The sequence below is a fragment of the Cryptomeria japonica genome, chromosome 10 (assembly GCF_030272615.1).
Source record: "Cryptomeria japonica chromosome 10, Sugi_1.0, whole genome shotgun sequence".
Lineage (NCBI taxonomy): Eukaryota > Viridiplantae > Streptophyta > Pinopsida > Cupressales > Cupressaceae > Cryptomeria > Cryptomeria japonica.
Window position 1 is genome coordinate 56,932,996 of NC_081414.1, and position 22,549 is coordinate 56,955,544.

The following is a 22,549-nucleotide window of genomic DNA, read 5'->3' on the forward strand; positions in this document are numbered from 1 at the left end:
CCTGTGTGGGTTCGTTTGTCGAGGCTTCCGTTGGAATTCTAGCGGGAAGATATTCTCCACTCAATCTCTTTGCTTCTTGGGAAACCTGTTGGATCGGCTTCACAGACTCAAGATCGTAAGGTAATTTCTTTTGCTCGTATTTGTGTTGAAGTTGATTTGAAAAATCCATTACCAGACTCTATGGAAATTCGCATGGGTTCTTCCTCCTAGATCCAGCAGCTAGATTACGAAACCCTTCCATTCAGATGTAGAATTTGCCATCAATATGGTCATTTACACCGTAGATGTCCTAGATTTAATTCTTCCCCCCTGTCTGCCTTTGGACCTCCTAGGTTGGACAAGGGGAAAGCTCCAGTGTCTGATGGGCCTACTAATAAGGAGGGATTTATCCTGGTCAAATCCCGTAATAAAGGTAAAGGCAAGAAGAGATCCTGGATGGATAGACAGAATAATGACACATTTAATAGGTTTGAGGTTCTTGATAGCGTAGTCCAAGAAGATGGTATCCCAATTGAGCTTTCTTCTGGGTGTCAGGCAACTTTGGACTTGCCTTCTCAAGTTCAAAATATTGGTGGCCTCTAGGAGTCACAAATATCGATGGGTACTGCTGGTTTAGCTCCTTGCCCCCAAGTTACGAAGGGATCTGCGGATCTTGTGAAGGGTGCTAAGGCTCCTCCTCCCTTAGGCTTGCATCAAAAATCTTTTAAAAAGGGACCCCTAGATAAACAATCAAGGAGTGGAAGGAAGACTGATCAAGAGAAGGTTAAGATTATGGGTGATACTCTGGTTGAGTCTGGGTCTGTGAAACCCATTGATTCTCACTTCTCCCACCCCCCTAAATGATAGTTTTATCATGGAATGTTAGGGGTTTGAACAACATCCCTAGACAAAAGGTTGTTCGCAGATTAATCGAGTCTCAAACTCCGGATGTGGTCTTTATACAGGAAACCAAGCTTACAGTGGATGGTTTGAATAATTGTGCTCTGCGTATCTAGCCCCAAGGCTATTGGCAGGGGGTAGGGGCATTGGGCAGTTCTAGGGGGGTGGCTTGCTTCTGGAACTCGAGGAAAGTCTCCCCCTTATGGTGGGTTTCTAGTCGGTCTTCCATCTCTATGGTTGCCTCCAATTTTGAAACTGGTGAAAGATGTCTCTTCTCCAATATTTATGCTCCTACTGATCTTCCAGGTAAGACCCATCTTTGGGATCATATCAATTTTGTCCATTCTCTGGACCCGTTTCTCCCATGGATTTTGGCTGGTGACTTTAATGCTGTCATTAGTATGGATGAAAAAAGAGGAGGGTTAGCCAGGCTTCATCCTTCTTCTCTTTTGCTTAGAGCTAATATTGGTCTCCTTAACCTTGTTGACGTGAAGCCAAGCCATGGAGTTTTTACTTGGAATAACAGGAGGTGTGGTGACGAGGCTATCTTAGAACGGCTTGATAGATTTCTGGTTTCCTGTTATTGGATGAGTAGCAGGTGGACTACTAGCTCCGAAATCTTGGATTGGAGGGGATCTGATCACTAGCCTATCAAACTCTGTGTCTCCTCTTATGGGGTCAACAAAACTCCTTCTTTCAAATTTGAATTGATGTGGTTACATGATCAATCTCTTTGGGATCTTGTGTTGGATTGGTGGTATGAAGGGCTTCCTGCCCATGGGACGGCCATGTACACTTTTTGTAAATGACTCCAACATGTGAAGTATAGGCTTAAGAGGTGGAATAAGCAATGTTTTGGGAACCTGCATGCTCAGAAGCTTGTTGCTCAGTCCAAGCTAGATAGTGTCACTCGTTAGATTCATGATCATGGGTTGTCCTCTAACCTTTTGAATGCTGAGTCCTTGGCCCTTAAGGGCTTAGAAGAGTGGGAGCTTCAGGAGGAGATTTTTTGGAAGCAAAAATCTTGTTTTGATTGGCTTCAGGAGGGGGATAGGAACACAACTTTTTTTCACAATTCAGTTAAGGCCCGTAGGCAGGGGAACTCTATTTCCACTCTTGTCTCCAGTAATGGGACTCTACTCTCGTCCTGTCGTGAAATTTCTAGGGAAGCTGTCAACTATTTTTCTAATCTTTTTACTAGGGAGGATATTGCTACTAGATCTGAGGAGAGGGCTATCTTGGATTGTATTCCTTGCTTGGTCTCGGATGAGATGAATGGGGCTCTTTTGTGTCCAATCTTGTTACCTGAATTGGAGAGAGTGGTGTTTAGTATGAAAAAAGGCAAAACTCCTGGCCCAGATGGGTTTCCGATTGAGTTCTTCCAGGAATTTTGGGAAATAATAAAGTTTGATCTCCTTGAGGTGGTCCAGGAATCTCTTAGGAACAAACAAATGCTTAAGTCTTTGAATTCTACTTTTCTGGCTCTCATACCTAAGAAGAAGGGGGCTAATCAAATGGACCATTTCAGGCCTATTGCTTTATGCAATGTTGTCTACAAGATCATCACCAAGTTGATTGCTGAGAGACTCAAACCTCTCCTTGGTGCTTTGATTTCTGCTGAGCAGGGAGGTTTTGTGGAAGGGAGACAAATATTGGATGGTGTCGTGATTGCTATGGAGGCTATTCACTCTATGGCTTCTTCTAAGGAGAAGGCAATGTTCATTAAGCTTGATATGGCTAAAGCTTATGATCGGGTAAGTTGGGAGTTCCTTCAGAATATCCTCTTGGCCTTTGGCTTTAAAGAGGAATGGGTGAGTTGGGTTCTCAGTTGTGTGACCTCGTCCTCCTTCTCTATTCTCATTAATTTGGAACCTTCTGCTTGGTTTAGTGCTTCTCAGGGACTTCGGCAAGGAGACCCTCTGTCCCCTTATCTTGTCATTATCATGGTGGAGGGTCTTGGTAGATTTATTAAATCTCAGGTGCGGCAGGGTCTTATTCATGGCTGGAGCTGGAACAATGATCTCCCTCCCTGTTCTCATCTTCAATTTGTGGATGATACAGGACTGATGGGCTTGGCTAGAATCAGTGAGGCAATAAATTTCAGGAAAACTTTAGACATCTACTTGAAAGCTTCTGGTCAGAGTATTAATGATGATAAATCTTCCATTTATTTCTTTAATACTCCTCGTCTCATTCAGAACAGGATTGCTAGGATTCTTAGATTTAAATTGGCTCTCTTCCCCTGATGTACCTAGGGATTCCTTTGGCCCTGGGACCTCAGCGTAGAGATTTTTGGCAAGGGATTTTGGATAAGTTCCAGAGTAAGGTTAGTCATTGGACTAACAAGTGGCTCTTTTCTATTGGTAGAGTGATTCTCCTGAAAGCTGTGGTGCAGTCTCTCCCTATTTATAGGTGTTGTGTGTAGACTCCTCCTGCCTCCTTTGTGAGGGATTTTGATGCTCTTTCCCAGCAATTCCTTTGGTCAGGTAACCTCCTTTCCTCGAAGTGGAGTCTTGTCAGGTGGGAGTCTCTCTGTAGGCCGAAGCATGATGGGGGCCTTGGCCTTAGGTCTATGGCTCTTGTGGTTACGGCTTTGGTGGCTAAGCTGTACTAGAGATGGTGCAACAACCAGGATCAGGATTGGGCCAAGATTATTGCTTTCAAGTATGCTCCTGGTGTTGAGAGCCAGGATGTGCCACGGATTGCTTTGTTGGGCAAAGGTTCTTGCATTTGGGATACTCTTAAGAAGGGAGCTCAGCTTGTTAGGAATGGTCTCTTCTGGATCTGTAATAATGGCTCTGATGCTCTATTTTGGCTAGACTCTTGCGATGGTCACCCTCCCATTCTCTCTAGTTTCCCTCAGCTTCTGCCGCTTTGTCAGATGTTCTCTGATGCTGGATGGATTAGGGTGGAGCATTTTAAAACTTTTAAGCGTATTGGTCAACTGGAGGTGTCTTGCTGGAAGGATCCGCAGGAGTGGCCTGTGGGTGGTTCTGAGGAGGATCGTGCTACTTTGTGTAAGATCTTAGAGGGAAGGTTTTGCAGTTCTCTGAATGAGAGGGACAAGTTGGCTTGGAGTCCTTGCCCAAAGGGTAATTATACTGTTGCTCAAGGCTATGCTGTGCTTGATAGGAATTTACATGGTCCTGCTAAGGTGCCCTGGTGGAGGAAGGTTTGGAACAAATTTTCTTGGCCCAAGTGTAACTTCTTTTTATGGTTGGTTTCCTAGAGGAAATGTCTCACTTGGGAGAATCTTCGCAAATGGGGGTTTCAGGGACCTTCCATTTGTTTTCTTTGTTGGTGCAGTGAAGAATGTTCTTCCCACTTATTCTTTCATTGCCCCTTTTCTCATGATATTTGGCATAGATGGTGGGAGGCTTGGCACCATGGTTGCATTCATGCTTCCTCCCTTATTGAGTTTTGGGAGAGCTTGGGTAGGTCTCCTGCGACGACTCCTTTTCTTCAGGTGGCCTAGATCATTGGGCCTATTTTCATTCTTTGGAACCTTTGGTTGGAAAGGAACCGTAGGGTTTTTTGTGACTCCAGATTAGATAGGGGTCAACTGTGGACAAAGATTATCAGTAGGCTTCAAGAGACTATTTTGGCTAAATGTGATATGTCTTAAAGTATTGATCCTGGGGATGTGGTGGTTGTGCGGGATCTGAGCCTGGGTGTTAATAGTAGGGGTTGCACTGTTGGTATTATGCCCCGTCGTGTCAAGAAATGGGTCTGTCGTGATGGGAAGTGGGCTCCTCCTCTTGATGGGGTCCTGAAGATTAATACTGATGGATCTTCTCGTGGAAATCCTGGGCATGCTGGTATTGGGGGTATTGGTAGAAGTAAAGATGGTGATGTTGTTTTTTGCTTCTCTGTCTACAAAGGGCATTACTCTAATAACCTAATGGAGGCCCTTGCTATTAAGACTGCTATGGAGCGGGGTTGCCTTCTTGGCTGGAGGAGGATTATCTATGAGTCTGACTCTCAGATTGTGGTGGATATGTTGAACAACTAGAGGATGGATGGTGTTAGTTGGCATTTAGATTCGATGGTCAGACAGATTTTAAGTGTTTGCAGTTCCTTGGAGTCTGTCTCTTTCTGTCACATCCCTAGAGAATGGAATAGCGTGGCTGACTGCTTGGTGAAGTGGGCCTCAGAGAAAGGGGATGGTTGGGATATTAGTGGTAGGGAGGAATTACCTTCTGATTACCTGGGGATTTTGGAGAGATTTTTATTGGAAGACAGGACTATGTAGGGTTGTTGTTTGGTTTGTTGGTTGTTCTCCTTTTTTAGTGAGCCTGTGGCTTTTGCCTTGTATCTTGCTTTGGTTTGAATAAAAAATTTTCCCCTTTTTTTAAAAAAATAAAATAAATAGGATAATTGTTTAAAAAATGATTTTATTGGAATGATTTAATTAATTAAATAAATATTTATTTAATATTGGTTGATTAATTTGCCATGTGACATTGATGATTTTAGAAATTAATTGTGTGCTCAAGATTAATTTAATTGTCTTTGGTTAGGACCTTGGTGATGTTGTTGAGATTAGGGGCTCATGGTTTAGATAAGCATTTTTAGGGTATTACATTTTCCCCTCTTTGAATTAATGTGCAAGTAGCGCATTGGTTCAAAGAATAGTTGATGTCTAGGAGATACCAGTTCTGAACTTAATTGATCACGAACCGGATGAAAAGTGAGGTGTTTAGCTTGATTTGAAGTGATGAAGATGAACAAAGTTGATTAAAGCGAATTTGATCCCAAACTTGATTTAACTAGGATTGATGAAGGGCAAAGATACCAAACTTGAACTTGATTGATCAAGAAGTAGATCTTTCTGATCTAGAACTTGATTGATCTAGACATAGTGAGCGAAGATAAAATCGATCTTGAACTTGATGGATCAAGACACGATGAGTGAAGATAAACTGTCCAGCTTGATTCAATGCGATGAAACGGAACACCTTCTTAGATTTAGCGTATGATCAAAGATACTCTTTAAACCCTTGATTGAGTTTAAAGGAATAATCAACTTGATGAAAAAGTGATAAAACTGATTAACATTACAAGGCTAATTTAGATGAAGATGAATATCAGGTTGATTTGGAGCGATGAAACTGATATGCCCCTAGTGATTAATTTGATGAAGATTAGCTTCTTGATTTGTAATGAAAACTTTTGAAAGAAATTCTCAACTTTGAGGTCATGAGTATACCCCCATGGGAGCAAAATCGAAAGATAGCGAGGCTTGCGTAGTGATTTTAGGCAATTTTTTGAGCAATGATAAGTTATTTGAGCACAAAGATTAATGTTGATGATTAAAATTAGAGTTAATGTGAGAATTAAATTAAGATTTAGTGTTGATTAACGAGAAATTGAGCGCAAATTGAAGAAGAGAATGAGTAGTTGATGAAAGCTCTAAGTGGTCAATGTCGTGAAATTTTGATTTTAATCCCGAAATGGACTCAGGACAGCTGATTTATGAGCTCTTGATTTGATTTCATCGTACTTGTGTTGATTGATTTGTTCTATATGATTTGTTCTATATATGTGCGTATCTTTTCAGTATAGATGTATGTAATACAAATAAATATGGATGTTTGTCTTTGTTTCTTTTGATATGCAAATAAATGATTAAAATGAGTATCTAGGAATGCAATTTTTTTATTTTTCTTCATGCAATAATATGAATGCAAATAAGTGTAAAATGAAATGTGTGGATCTGTAGAAGATGCTCATGTATGTAGCTAACATCTCAATACACAAGTACTCAATCAGAAAAATGATGAAAAAGAGAGACCACTTAGCTTAGAAATGATGATACTTCAAACGCTCATTCAGAAGATAAAGAGATTATTGTTATCATGCAGAAATCACTCGAAATGCATAAAATTTAGGATGAATACAACCTAAACCTAGTCACTAGATTTGAAATGCTTAAGTTTCATCACTAACTGTTAACAAACATAGCAGGCAGATTAGAGTTCCTTTATTTTCGTGTGAAATTTTAATTATCTTATCCACAATGACCCTTTTTTCGTTCATATCCTTGGACAAATTACACATGGACCCAGATTGCATGATAAAGAAATTCCCTCAAAATAGACAAAGAAATGATGCTAACCTCGCTATAGCATACAAATAAGCAGAGTTGAGGTATGTGTGGTGACTCACCTTGATGTGAAGGCACTTATCATAGCCACCCAGTTGATTAGATATTTCTAGATCATCAGAATCATTCCTACAAGTAGAAAACAAAGAAAATATTATGCCCCCAATCCTTGCTTCTCTTAATCAAGATAGACTTCCTCGAGTTACTCAGAGGGATAATAATTGAAAACCAATATAAAAGACAACACACAAAGAAAATTTCATGCATAGCTCAAACTATTTAGTGATTGTTTTTTAGTAATGTTGTTTTACTTGTGTACTCAGTGATAAAATTCTTCAATAGTCAAGAGATAGGTGAGTGACTCAGAGTGGACGACCAAGTTTTACTGATGTAAAGATGACTTGGTTGATATAGATTAGGACATGTAAATTGATCAGTTGATTACCCTAAGACTAGGTCAGTGATCAGTTTCAATCCATGAGGGTTCTAAAAGAACCAGGTTGTCACAAAAGTGACTAAAAGATATGTACAAGCAAAAATAAAGATGCAGGAAAGCGGAAATGCTAGCATTGCATTGATAGATGGAGTGCTTGAGTACAAGAGGCGCCTATTTGCCAAGTTTTCACCTGCTTGGAAAAGATCCCCCTTTATTTTTTTAGGACTTTTTCTAATTTTTAGGATTTCTTCAGGACTTTTTATGATTTAAATGGTTTTGTTCAGGACTTTTTATGATTTTTATGATTTTTTAATGTTTGTCCCTAGTGTCTAGAAAGGTAAAGAGATTTTGAGTACATGAATGGATAAGTGAATGATGGTGGATGCTTTCAAGAACTGTCTCACAATGTTAATCCAAGCACATGGTCCAGATATAGCAATGTAAAGAAAGGATTTTAATGATGTAAAGCAAGGATTTTAGAAATGTAAAGCAAGGATATAGCGTAACAAAGCCATATGGTCCAAAGAAGTGGCCATGTCAAGAGGTTTGTGGATAACGTGTTTTTGCTTTTTGTCCATAGTGTTGATCAAGATCTGGATAGGCGATAAATAGGATAATCAAGATAAAAGGTGGTAATGAAGGATGTAAGCGATCAATGGATAGGAGCTAAAGGGTGTGGATCAAGTGCATTATATAGGACATACAAAACCTATAAAGATCCTTAACCTTGTCAAGATCAAAGTTGGAAAAGAGATATGAATGTAGATAGAGTGAATAGGGGATAATGGAGGATGGAGGATAATGGAGGAAGAAGGATAATAGATGGATGTACAAGGATGGAACTTTCCCATAGTGTAAAGTGTATAAGGATAATGGATTACGCATGACACTCGTTAGTTAGGTTTTCATCATGGTGCTTTCCCAAGGCACCACAGGAAGTGGTTTTCACTCGTGGACGAAATTATTTCTCTTTACTTTTTTTTTTATTTTTTATTTTTCATTTTTTCATCATTTTTTTTCTTCTCTTTGGAAGATAATGGAGCCATGCTAGGGGATGGAGGAAGGACCCCAATGTCTCACTACTTTGGATGGTACCCTTAGAATATAAGTTGCAATCGATAATGGCTATAAGGTATGCTCAATAATGAAATGAAACTAGGGAAAGGATTTATGCAAAGGATTGGATAAGAGGGATGGAAGGGTGAAAAAGAGGTGTTGGATAATGGATGGTATGTTGGAAGAATTGTGTATGGATAGATGGAAATGCTGGAAATATCAACATTGGCACACACCTTGAGAGATGGTGGAAATATGGAAGAGAAGCGAATCTCATATTTTGAGATTTGGATGGAGGAAAGGTTACATATTTTGAGGCATAAGAACCCAAAATGGATGAAGGAGGCAATGGAGGAATAGACTCAGAAGGTTTGGATGGAGGAACAACAATTTTGGATGCCAATTTTGATTTTTCTTTAGACAATTGTTCTTCAAGAAACCACTTAGAGATCCACTTGGTTTTTACTTTTTCATGCTTTTTTAGTTCCTTAGAGCGCATTGCTTGTACAAGTGCCTTAGGAACCCATATAAATTTTGGCTTTTCTTCTTTCTTTGTGGGCCTTTGTGGCATTTTGTATTTTTTTTTTTCTTTTTGGATCATATTTTGCTTTGTTTTGACATGTCGATTAGATGGGACATGTTGATCCTTGAATACATGTGGATTACTTGACTTATGACTTTTATGCTTGCCATCCCAATTTCTTGGAGAAGGAAAAGAATGTATGAATGGATAGGAATGATATGGAGGTATTTTAGATGGATGGAAGGTACTCAAAGACGTGTGCCTTTGTTGATCCCACATAAGGGATGGAGGGATATAGGGACCTAGAATGGATGGTAGCGATGATCGGGAAAGTGTATATTTTTGGATTTAATCATAGAAATGTAGGATTTATGAGAGATACCAACATCTTGATAAATTTCCCTGAGGCCATGACCTTTAACATTTTCTTTAATATGGATGGGTTCTTTCTTGTGGAGATTTACCCCTTTTCCTTTATAAATATTTTGACTTGTAGGATACACTTTGCTTTGGAAACAAGGCACAAGTCCATTATGAGATGGAGGTGGAATGTAGGGAATGATAGGATCATGAGAGGGATTTGCAGGCATGATGGATCCTTGAGGTGAATATGGAGGATTATGAAAAGGAGATGAAGGGATACTTTGATCTTGACATGGAAGAGGACCACTGGATAGAGTAGGAAGGGTGTTTGACTCTTCATTTTGAATAAGACCATTTGAAAAGGTGGAAGAGGTATCATGATCTTGCTTAGGAAGTGGATTAGGAATGAGATTTGGAAGGATGCTTTTATCTTTAGATGGAAGGAGTTCATCTTGGAAGAAATGGAAAGGTATAAAGGGATCATCATGGGATTCTAGGGACATGGGATATTTTTTAATCATTAGATGGGATTGGGGAGTTTTGGTGTCTTGATCTTGATTTATGATAGGACTTGTTTCTTCATTGTTTATATTATCCTCTTGACATGGAGTCACTTCTAAGGAAGGGGTAATATTGTTGATATGCATGGAGGATTCTTGGAAGGTGTTCATGTTTTGGCATGTTGGGGAAGGATTTTGAGTGGGACTGTCTAGAGTGGGTACGTTTGGAATTGGAGTGCATGATGGCATAGGATCTAGGATTTTTAAATCTTTAGAGGAACTTTTATCAATATTGGCATTAACTTGGATTTCCATAGGAGATATCCCTTGAAGGTAAACATGAGAAGTTTTATTGTTTGAAGGAGATGGTATGGATCATTGCTGAGAAGTTTTAGGAGATGAAGGCATCATGGAAGGGATGAAGGCCACATATGGAGCCTTTCTAGACATAGGTTCATGATTTTGATCATGCTTAGAAGTAGTTCCTTATTTTTATTTAGGCAAGTCATTAGGATATTCAATTTCAATGACACCATTATCAATGAGATCTTGAATCTTATGTTCTAATTCCACGCATTTCGAAGTCTTATGTTCATTTGTCTATGATATGCACAATACTTACTCACAAATTCACATCCCCATGTGGTCTTTTTTAGGCAATATGATAAGATTATGCTCAAGAAGCTCTTTCAAAGTTGACTCAATAGATTTCCCCAAAGGTTTAAACTGTCTATCTAGAGGATATTTGTAAGAAATGTCTTTATGTCTTGGTGAAGGTGTCTTGTGAGCTTGTTTGAGATTCGGCTTTTGATTGTTAATTATTTGTTGGTTTTTGATTGTCAAATCATATAATCGTTTTAGCATTCCTTGAAGCTTCTCACTCTTGATATCATGCATTTGTTTCTCAAATGGAGTCATTGATTTATTTTGTTGGATTTTCATGTCATATATTTCTTTCTTGATATCTTGAGTCATTTGAGCCAAGGTAGCCATGGGAATTGGAGCTAAGGTAGCCATTTACAGTTGATAGCGAGAGGTGTTATAGATGTCAAGGTGAGATCAAAGCTAGTTGTTCGTTGAGGCTAGAGGTTGATGTTCAAACTTATGCAGGTGAGATACACTGACTTTGATTTTGAGTCGAGGTTAAGTAGCCTAAGTGATACTCAAGAGTGAAGTTTGGACAATAGATTGGTTGATTGGATTAGGTTGATTGAGCTAGCTAAGAGGTAACCAACAAAATCATGCAACACAATGATAGGGGTACACTACCAAGGTATCTTTATGCTTAAAAATTATGATAACCATTTTTAAGCTCGCCATAGACTGATAAATTTGAATGTTTTCACTGACAAGATTATGAGTTTGTATGATATATTTCTCAGACCTAGATGACAGTTTAGCTATTTCCAGATGAAAAAGATAGTTTTTCCTATGAGTTGCTGCCTGATTTCGCACGACAGTTGGGTAGACTCTAGACGATAATCTACTGACTGTGATATATTTTCGTATGATAGAGTATAAAAGACCATACGACAATTTCTGAGACTTGTACGACAAAGTTTGTAAAGCCAGATGATAAACTATGAGGATTAATGAAAGCTCGTACGACAATAGGTATGTAATAGGATGATATTTTAGTAGGCTCATACGATACTTTACTGGATAGAGATGAGATTATAATAGATAGAGTTTTCAATGACTGACAAAAGCTAGTTTTTTATAAGGGCTTTTTTTTCAATGACTAATGAGGACCAGTTTTGGACTATAACAGAGTTTTGATCACTTAGTTGTTGATTTGTTTGATTTGTTCTCTCCAGTTTCAGTATTTTAGTTTTAGTTTCAGGGATGAAAAACATAGAAAACACGCACGATGTTCAATAATTCGAAGCACAACATGCTAACCCTATGGAAGTTGGCTGAGAGAAAATCTTTTCTTGACGACTTAGGTAAACACCCAATAGCTAATCAGAATATGGGCACTCAGTGTCACACAATGGATTCTCAACATCGTATTAGCTGAATCCAAATGCTAATGGGGGCACGATATGGCAAGTTTCTTGGGAGAGTTACTATCTCTCTTGCACAAAGATTATGAACCTTTTGGAGGTGAACTGGGTAGCTTCTAATCTTATAGTTCTTAGTTAGGAATTTCATTTGAAATTACCCCTTGAAGTCACGCAAGCATGATTGAGGCCTATAGCCCGACAAGGTACTGAAACACGTTGTAGTCACGTAAACGTGATTGAGACTGTGAGGCCCTAAAAAATGCTCGATATGAGAGATCTCAAAGAGAAAAATAAAATAATCCCATCCTCTGAGACTTTAATCACTAGAGGCCTATTTAATATAGTGATTTGGAATGCTTAGGTCCAACTGTACTCACTTGGGTCATTCTCATAGGGTGATTACTTTTTCCCACTATCACAGGCTTGCTAAAGGTATACAAATCTCAAAACATAGAAAAAGCTTCGAGGATCTAGATTTTTGATTGTCTATAAAAGACAAGAGCATACTCTCCTACATCTCTAATTTTTTTGAAAACACAAAAGACAGATTGGTGTCTATAATGGTGTATTCTCTTTTTCAAATTAATTCCTCTTTTTGATGATTTAATGGCAAATGATTTACTTAATTAAATAAATATTTAATTAATATTGGTTGATTAATTTTCCATGTGACATTGATGATTTTAGAAACTAATTGTGTGTTCAAGATTAATTTAATCGCCTTTGGTTAGGACCTTGGTGACGTTGTCGAGATTAGGGGCTCATGGTTTAGATGACCATTTTTGGGTATTACATTATCATTGTTCCTTTGGATGACCTTTCTTCATCATCATAGGCCTTGATAGTAATCTTCTTGTTTGGATCAATAGACTACTCAGAGAAGCCCAATGCACGGATAAGATTTAAAGTATAGATATTGAGACCAGCTCTGCCATCTATTAGTACTCTTTTAACTCGATGTTTATACACTAAGAATTTGATATGGAGCGGAGTGTTATGCAGATTATTCAAGGAGACATTATCATGTTCGGAAAAGGTGAGGTTATGAGGCCCTATCATATGAGCCACCATGGCTTGGAATTTATCAATGTCCAGATCTTGAGGAACATTTGTTTCAACCAGTGCTTGTTCTAAGATGTCCTTATGTTTGGGAGAGAGTTTCAGTAACTCGAGTATGGATATTTGATCAGGATTTCTTCGTAGTTGATCAAATAAATTATATTGAGTCTTGGGGATAGTGGTGGATGTTGATATATTCCCTTTCAAGACATATTTTTGAGCTCTAGTTGTCACATTGATTGACACAAGGTCTTGTTTGTCCTTCATTTTTATGACATTTATTTAGTTGTCATCTGTCAATATGTGATTGATTGTGTTATTGTACAAGTGATTTATACAAGCTCTTCGTGTATCATTTGATGATGAAGCTCCTCCCTTGTAATTTGGAAGAGGATTTTTAAAGGCATCATGGTCACCATTTGTTTTGAGACTATCAACCGTTAAATCACCTCTATCGATCACATCCTGAATGATGTTGTTAAGCCTCATGCAATCATTTGTGTGTTGTCCTTTGTTTTGATAAAAATCATAGAAATGTGAGTAATTCCACCAAGGGGGTTTGACCTAGGGTTCAAATTTGTTTATGGCTGGCAATGTCATAATTTTGTTTGCCAGGAGTTCTTGAAATGCTGATTCTAAGGTTTTCCCTAATGGTGTGTAGATACGTCTATTCGGGAAATAGTTGGTGTTACCTCTTTGGTTTGTATTATTCCCTCAGTTAGCGTTGTTGCCTTGGTTATTGTTACTTCCTTGGGTATTGTTGTTGCCTTGGGTATTGTTGTTGGTGTTTGAAATTCAAGGTCCTTGATTGATATTTTGTGGATAAGTATTAGTGCCTTGATTAACACCTTTTTGATTTTTGCTAGATTGTGGATTACCTGATAAAGTTAACACTGGTTGTTGGACTTCATATCATTAGAATTAACTCCTCCATTATTAACAATGTTTTTATTTACTTTGTCCAAAATCTAGATTTGTCTAAAGCGTTATTTTTTGTTTTGATTGTTTAAGGGGTGATTGTTGGATGAGTTAGTTCCTTCCTTAAATAATTTCAATATTCCTTTCTTGATGTAGGCTTCCTCTACTTGGATTTTGTTTTCTATCAACTTGGCAAAAGATGGTATGCATTGAAGCTGGAGTTGATAACTCATCTCACTATTTAGATTATCAATAAAGATCTCCATCTTTTCCTTTCCAAGCACATCTCGAGGATATCTTGAAACCATGCATCTCCAACACTAAAGAAACACCATGAATGTCTCTTTTTTCTTTTTCTTGATGTTACATACATCCAATATGGTGATTGGATGTTAAATATTATAGGAGTATTGTGTGATAAATTTGTTTACCAACTCATCAAATGATCTGATGGGAGGTGTAAGTTTAGACAACCACTCCATTGTTTGCCCTCCCAAACTTCGTGGGAATAGTCTCATCAAGTGTCATCATGAGAAAACTCTAGGCTTATGGTACAAAATTTATGAACATGATCGCAGGGATCACTTTTACCATCATACCTGTCATACTTTGGTATATATGAATTTGAGGAAAAAGGTACCATGTTTAATCTCTTGTCAAAGGGATAAGGAAAAATCTCGTCCAAGGAGTATCACACCATGTTCCCTTGTTGCATGTCCTGCATTTGCCTTTGTAGCATTTGGATTTGTTGTGTAAGACTGACCATGGGTGCATTTGTACGTCGAGGGAGAGATTCCTCCCTTTCATTAAAATTATTCCGAGTTCGGGCATGGTTGTGTTCGAAGGTGTGATTTTGTTCATGTATGATTTTTGGGTCATGTGTTTCTTCTTCTCTTTGTTGGTCTTGGCATAATTTCTAGACCTTGTTCTAAAAATTTGTTTGTTTACATTCCTTAAGTTTTTGGTATCGAAATCTTTAGTAAGTCTAACTCCTTTGCTAGTTAGAATGAGTATATATTTTTCCTTGTCTGCTTTAATAAGTCTCTCCATGAGCCTTTGGAATGAGGGGTTTTCTTGACACTCTTGGAGAAGTTCCTCGGTGATATTTGTATCTCCCATATTAGCATACTCATCAAAAGGGTTGGATAATCTATGACCATACTTGGTTCTGGTTGTGATTCGTTTTGTTTGTTTCTTTGATAGTGAGTGATAGTGGACATTTAGTAAATTTTTACCATGATAAATTTTTTGTTTTCTATGAGAGTCTTAGGTGGTGTTGTTGGTTAAAGTGGATAGAATATGTTCTTTAATAAAAACTTTCTGTTACAAAGGGGGTTTCTTCTTCTTCCTCTCTCTCAAGGGTTGGTGGTTCAGATCGAGCTTCATTACAAGTGATACAAATTTGTGGGAACAAAGTGGGTTTGATCCTTCCTCCATGATTTAAGCATTGGTTGAATGCTGCTTTCTAAATATAAGCTCTACTTCTCAAAGGTTTTGATAGCCCTGAAAATTGATTACATGAAATTTTCAAATTTTAAGCCCAAAACATTGATTTTTCAGGTCTTACTTGTATCCTCTAAGAATGATTCAAGGTCTAGGGTTTAGGGTTTATCAAAACTTCCTACATTTTTGTGAAGAAAACCACAGCGATGATATATTTTGTTGTTACATTTTCCCACTTAAAACTGAGGGTACCCATTCCATGAGTGCGACCATCTTATTCCCTAAGCAAAATATTGATCAACTGGTTTGTGAAATAATAATTTCCCTAAGTCAAGTGCATAACTTTCCTATTACCGATCCCTTTTTATAATATTTATGCCGATGCTTGTATTTTTCCTATGTCTAAAAAGTCCTAAATACCCTGACTGTTAGTTAAAGAAAGGATGGATCCAATGGTTAATGTTTCCTCGTGATCAAAGATGTGAGGATTTTAATGACCACAACATCACAAGATTGTGTTGTGTGTTATCAATAGAAATTGGTAGGTTTAGCAGCCCAACTAGTTGAAAGCATTGTGATACCAGTTCGTAGGCGGTAAAGGTTGGTCTACTAAAAGTCCTATCAATCTGCACGTGCTCAAAATAATTTTTTTTTTTATCTTGAGGTAAAAGATGCTCGACTTTTAAGTCCTAGAGGAGTTGAAGGGAAGAATGCAAAGTGGTAAAGATTGAACAGATCAGATGGCCCTGGTATGCCTACAATGGAAGTTGCAAGGTGGTTACAGACCATGGCATCACGAGATGATGCCACATGTCTCAGTCTGATCAGGAAGACTTATGGGGAAGTTGCTGATGGAGCTTGATCAAAGGATGATATGGTTTTATCGAGTTAGGATTTTCTAGGTCCACAGGTACAGATGGAAAGTTAAAGTGCTAAGTTGGGAAGAAATGACCATTAGATTTGCCAAGTTGGATGAGATTTGCAGCTAAGATTCAAATGAGAAGTTTGGAGGGATTTTGGAGGCACCAGTCATAACTCGCAGAAGGCAAAATGAATGGGATTGAGACTCGTTGAATTAGGATTGATTTGATAGTCGAAGATGATAGCTCAGAGATGTGAGATGATTTGGATAAGCTTCTAGTTCAAGTGTGATGAATCATGAGTTCTCTGATGAATTCAGAGATTTCCTTGATTGACAGAGATCCTGAGGCAGGAGACTGTACACTGAAAAAAGGAATAAGATGAGAATTAAATCATCCACATCGGGTGAAACTTGATAGAAGAATTGAGTAGATGTGATATGCATGGATTTCAGTGTCCATAGATGGCAAAGTAAATTAAGGATACCGGAGTGGTGATGTTTCAAGAATAGGCACTACTTGATAAATTATGGTTTAGCTATAAATACAACAAAGTGGTGATCAAATTAGTAGTCGCCTTTTCATTTTCATAGTGCAGTTTTTCTTTCTACAGAAGAAATGATGTTTGAGGAAGCTTATAGATGGAGTTTCAATATACTCTATGATACTAGACGGATTTTTTCTTTTATGTCTGAGTATGTCTATTTCCATAGGGGGTGTGAAAGTGGGGAGGATTGCCAAAGGGGGCATGAAAGCCTTTTCTCATGAAGAAAGGCCACACATAGAACAACCTCTTTGTCTACTTAGTCTCTGGGTGGCAGAGGGTTCTGAGAAAGAGCCCATAGAGAAATGAAAAGGGAACATGTATGGGTAGGTGATAGGGAGGACCCTAGATTGCTTGAGTCATCTTGACTCACTCTAAGGCCTTTTTACTAGCCTATCCTGGGAATACTCCTCTCGATTCCCCTATTCCACTCTAGTTCCTCTCTACCAAGGGTTATTACTCTACTCTTTATGAATTCACTTTCATAAATCCAGCAATTCACTATTCCATTGTATCAAACCAGACACCTTGTAGGGTTTTCTCTACCATTTACTATGCCTACAACTTCTGCTAAGTTTCTTTCTCCTCATGTATGGATCCTTCCTCCTATTGATCCCATCTTCCCTTGGTCTGAGGCTAATAGACTAGACTCTGGTCTACCCTACAAGTGATTCCTCTTGGTCACTGATACCTAGTCAGGCTATCATCAAGCTTGCCTAGGGCCAGTATAATGAAATGATTAATGCCATTCCCTAGTTTGTTACATATATAACTCTACTGTACATGGCTGGCTCTTCTTGACAACCTCCAATGGTCGTATGGATCCCACGATGGAGAATCAAGACATAGCCATATTATAATTGCTTGTCACCAACAGAAAACAAGAACATAAAGACAACTTTATCTATAGAGCCGAGCTTGACACGACTACAAAACTAGAACTCACAAAACATAGAAAAGTAACATCTACTCTATCACATAGGCATTTAAAGATTTAAGCCATTATTTACAGGTTTCAAATAGAAATTGGACTCTGAGAAAGAAACCAGAAAATGGTCTTCAAAATTGTTATTCAAAAGATGTTCTTTGTTCCACCTATCCAACCTCCTTATAGAATTCCCATTGGGTCTTTTATACCCTCTACAACATGTCATGAAACATCCCTAATAGACAAGATCAAACTTGACACAATCGATTTCCTACTGTAACTGATTTTGAATTTCCATCGGGTCATTGGGATAGCGTTGAAACACTCACTCCGATGACCGATGGAAATTTACAAAGTGTGCAACTTCCTATTGGGTTATCGACGTAGCGTCAAAACACTCCCACTGATATCCGATAACGCGCTCCCAACAACATGATGTTCCATTGGGTTATTAGTGTAGCTCTAAACATGTTAGGCCAATATCCAATGGTGCACTCCGAACTCACTCCGCTCGCTGCAAACCATATGCTTTCCCATCGGGTTATCGATTTAGCATCAAACATGTTATACCGATAGCCCATGATGTGCTCCAAACCATATTCCTTTTCCATCGAGTTTTCGGGTTAGCATAGAACATGTTATATCAATAGCCGATGGTGCACTCCAAACCGTATGCCTTTTCCATCAAGCTATCAAGTTAGCATCAAACATCTTATACCGATACTCGATAGCTCCACTTTGACTCGCTCCAACCGCTGGCGACTTCATTGGGTTATCAGGGTAGGTAGAAAACACTCCCTCTAATATCTGATGGCTCCACTCCGATCTTATGCAAACTCATCGAGGCATCAGGATAGGGTAAAATCGGTTGTTCTTATGGCTGATGGTTGCGCTCCACACACTGGCAGTGTCATCGGGGTAAGTCTCGCTAAACACATGAATTTTCACAAAAAAGACAAAATGTACTCCAAGCTCCGAATAGACAACTTAATGGACTAGAACCAGTCCTTAGGCCAAAATTGCCAAAATTGAAAATGATATTTTCTAACCCTTAGGTGCTCCTGCACTAGTAGGGAGCATCAGAAATCCATCCATGTAGTTACATAGAAGCTACGACCCCTTCCCAGCATATTATGTTTCCCCTCTAACTTCACCTCCCACTGCCTCCGATCCTAGGCATGAAGGTTGAGTTCCTCCTCTAGCTTGAGGGGTGACTTTACCTCTTGTCGGGATCTTGTTTCCCTTTCCGAGGAAGGGAAATGCTCTATGGGACAAAAATGCAACATCTCACACTCCATCCAAAGGTATCAGGGTGATAACAACATGACTCAAACGGTTTTGCTTCTACCAATTTTCAGTTTGAGAATGATGATTCATAGGTGCCAGCGCATAGACATGTGAATATTTTGAAACAAAATTGTACATAGCCTTTAGGGCTAATTATCAGAGAATGAATCTACTACTGACAAGTGTCTCATGCCTTGAAGCTTGTCGCTCCCTTATTTTATATTAAAAAAAATTCAAGGCCATTAGTTAGGGTCTAAATTTTCTAAGAAAGATCTCTCTAAAATAGATCTTTTCTGTAGGAATAGGTCCAAAATAGTTCTATAGAGTCGTAGGAAATAACAGGGAATGTAATGTTATTTTGTAGAGCAAAAAGGTAATAGAACAGTTGCACGTTCCCCTTTTTTCAAGTGGATCATTTTTTATTTGAATTTGTTGTCTATCATCTAACAATCTTTACTCTCTTGTGTTCAATTTTATCTTCTTTTAAGCAAATGGGATCAAGGGTTTCATTTGTTAATTGCATTGTTATGATGTATGTATTCTTCTATTCAATGCTTTAGTCCAAGGGGTTAATTAAAATTCTTGAATAAGATTATAGAGGAAATAAGTCTTGCCATAGGATTTGATAAGCAGTTCAGATAAATGATTATAAGTAGAGCAATATTGTAAGGCAGTATTGTTTCAGGCTAGACCAACTATTAGATGAAATTTTATCATATTTTCAGTAACACTTTTCATAGACTCTGTAACCCAAATGAATAAGGCACTGTTATTCGCTAGAAAATCTCATTAGGTTGTCAATTTTTTATTTTATCTTCTTTATGATCTCTTAGAGCGAATCTTATAAATTTCAGAACAATCATTTGCTAAGATTTATGTATTTTCTTAAAGTTGTCTCACCCTCTCATACTCCAACTTAAGGTTGAGGATCACTGAAGGATTTGCCATCCTTGAGTGTTCTCCCTTTTTGTTGAGTCGTATTATGAAATAATCTTCTTTATTTCAGCAAGTTTCCTAAGTATCATTGTAGAGAGAAGGACATCTTACTGAAGGGATCACCCTCCCTAGTTCTGCAGAGCCTAAAGTGCATAAGGACTTTCTGTCCTTGTTATGGTTGGTCCAAGCCTGATAGATATTAGTAGTTGGAGGTGGCTCTCCATAGATATTTGGAGGAAATCAGCTTGGTCTCTACCCTGTAAGTAGTTTAAACCCGTTGTCCATTTTGGGAACCAGTAGATTCTTTGTCAAACTTGTTTGATTTGCCTTAAATATACAATCGCATATGATGCAAAAATGCGTGATGTGATTTAAAGAGTTAGTGATTGATATAGAGAAACTTATTCCTTCTCGCAAGTGCTTTAGAACTAGGTTGTCTCTTCTTCAACTTAGTTTTGTGGTGAGGACTTGTTCTTCTCAAAATATGAGGAGTGGTCATACATGAACGATCAATGGTTTCTGTTGATGTTGGATTGTGATACTTTGTTTGAAAAATCAAGCTTACTTTATCAAGTAGAGGTTTAGTTAGATTCGCCTCCACGAAAAAGTGTGTCAAATGAAATGGATAAAAGTCTCCTGATTTGGAAACTTGATTTGACAACTTAAGGATTAAACTTGGTATGTTATTTTGATAAAATCCACTAGATGATGGAATCTTGATCACTGTTATGATACTGCCTGATTTCGGTTTGATGAAATCTTATCTTGAGCTAGTTTAGGATTTGAAAAATTTTGTTCTAAGGATGGTTGTTGGATTTTGGAATTGTTTTCTCTGATAATCTGGTTCAGATTTGACTACTGAGTTTGACAAAAGACCCAAAAAGGTATTCAAGACTGGTGATAAAATTTTTCCAAAATGCTTGGTTTGCTCTCTATTTTTTTGGGTTTTGAATATGTGCTAAGATAGAGACTAGATGCACTAACAAATGGTCTAGATGTACCATAGAAAGTTCTTTATGAGCTAAGCTGCCTTTTCTGTGCGCTGACTAAGATTTCTTTGAAACTGTTTTGATTGGAAAGGTTACGCACTAATATATCCCTGAAAAGCGCTAGTGTTTTGGTTGAAAGTACTAAGATATGCCTCTTACGCGCTAAATTGATGTTAAAATACGCTAAGCTGGCATTGTAAAGCGCCACTGAAAGTTTATTCAGTTTGCAACTGGTTATGCCCTAATGTGAAGGCTATGAGCATTATATCTATGTTTAGAGGCACTACAAAATGGTTGATACACGCTAGGAAGTTGCTCCTATGCACTAAGCTGCCCTGATTTATTTGTTCGTGCATTTTTAAGGATTTTTAACACTTGTGTTTTTTTCTATGGATGATTTTCTGAAAAATAAATTCCAAACACAACACACAAAAGAGATCAAATTTTCCTATGCTAGACAAATAGTGGATGTTCTGTGAGGATGTGTTCAAATCCTCGATGTTTTCATAGGTTTAGATAACAAGTAAGAAAAATTAAATAGACTCTTTATTCAAGGGTTATCAACAATATCATATCCCACTTGTCTTGATACTCTGTTAGCTCAAACGACCTTGTCACCCACTAGGGGGCGCCCATTTTTTTGCCTTTTGCCAGAAATTAACTCAAAGTGAATTGCTTCACAATTGAGTAGTTATCTTGGGAGATATATGGTGAGTGATCTGGGGGGTGAATTTTTCCCCACCCTTGCACTATGATATTGAAGATGTTTGGATATTGACTCACCTCAAACTTTCTAGTGCTAAGATTTTTAATCAGGCTTCTGTTCGGTCTTCAGTGATAAACTCCCTCGGGAGGCTTCCCAACCTTTAGAACAAAGTCTTTACGTATCTTAAAGATACTGGGGGAAGGCTAATCGCTGAGAAAAACTGTTGAAGGGGACTTTCATCAGCCTCCACTTTTGTTTATAGTGGGTTGGAACACTTGATGATAAAGTTGTTTCCCACTTAGATTGTTCCCCTCTCATCGGTCATTAATGGTGTTCTAAGAGCAACTCGGGAGGGTAGGCCTACTAAAGGGTTTAAATACTTGAAATGAAGAATGAATGAAAGAGTGGTTTGACTTTTTGGTCACCCAGTTAAGGGGAGAGCATATATCTTCCACTTTCGGGACAAGGCAAACAAGATTTTTTTATCCATCAAGGCAATGATTTGCTAGCTTCTATTCAGAGATTTTACTCCAAAAAGAATGGTGTTATTTTTAACTTTGTATAGCAATGATTTTCTATTTGAAAATTGGAAATCCTGGTCAACAAAAGAAATCGTGATTTTAGTCAACAAAATTAAAGTCGATAAGCGAAAACTTTCCCTTTTACCTTGCACACAATAAAGATGAGGTTCTTTTACTTTTGCAATAAATCCAAATGAATCCTTTTATGAACTAAAGGAAGGTGAAGTTCTTTTTACCTTTGCAACTGAAAAGGAAATTTGTTTTGTTTCTTTTAAACCCAATTTTGAAGTGTTTTCCTAACTTGCAAGAATGAAAAATTTCCTTTGTTGTTCTTTTTATCCATGCAATAAATAAAAGATTTAGTTTTGTTTTAAACACCAAAAGGAAAGCATGAAGTTCATTTTATGCATCCCAAAGAAATCATGAGGTTTATTTTAAACTTTTGCAAAAAAAGAAAGGTGAGTTCTTTTTACTAACTTTGAAGGAAAG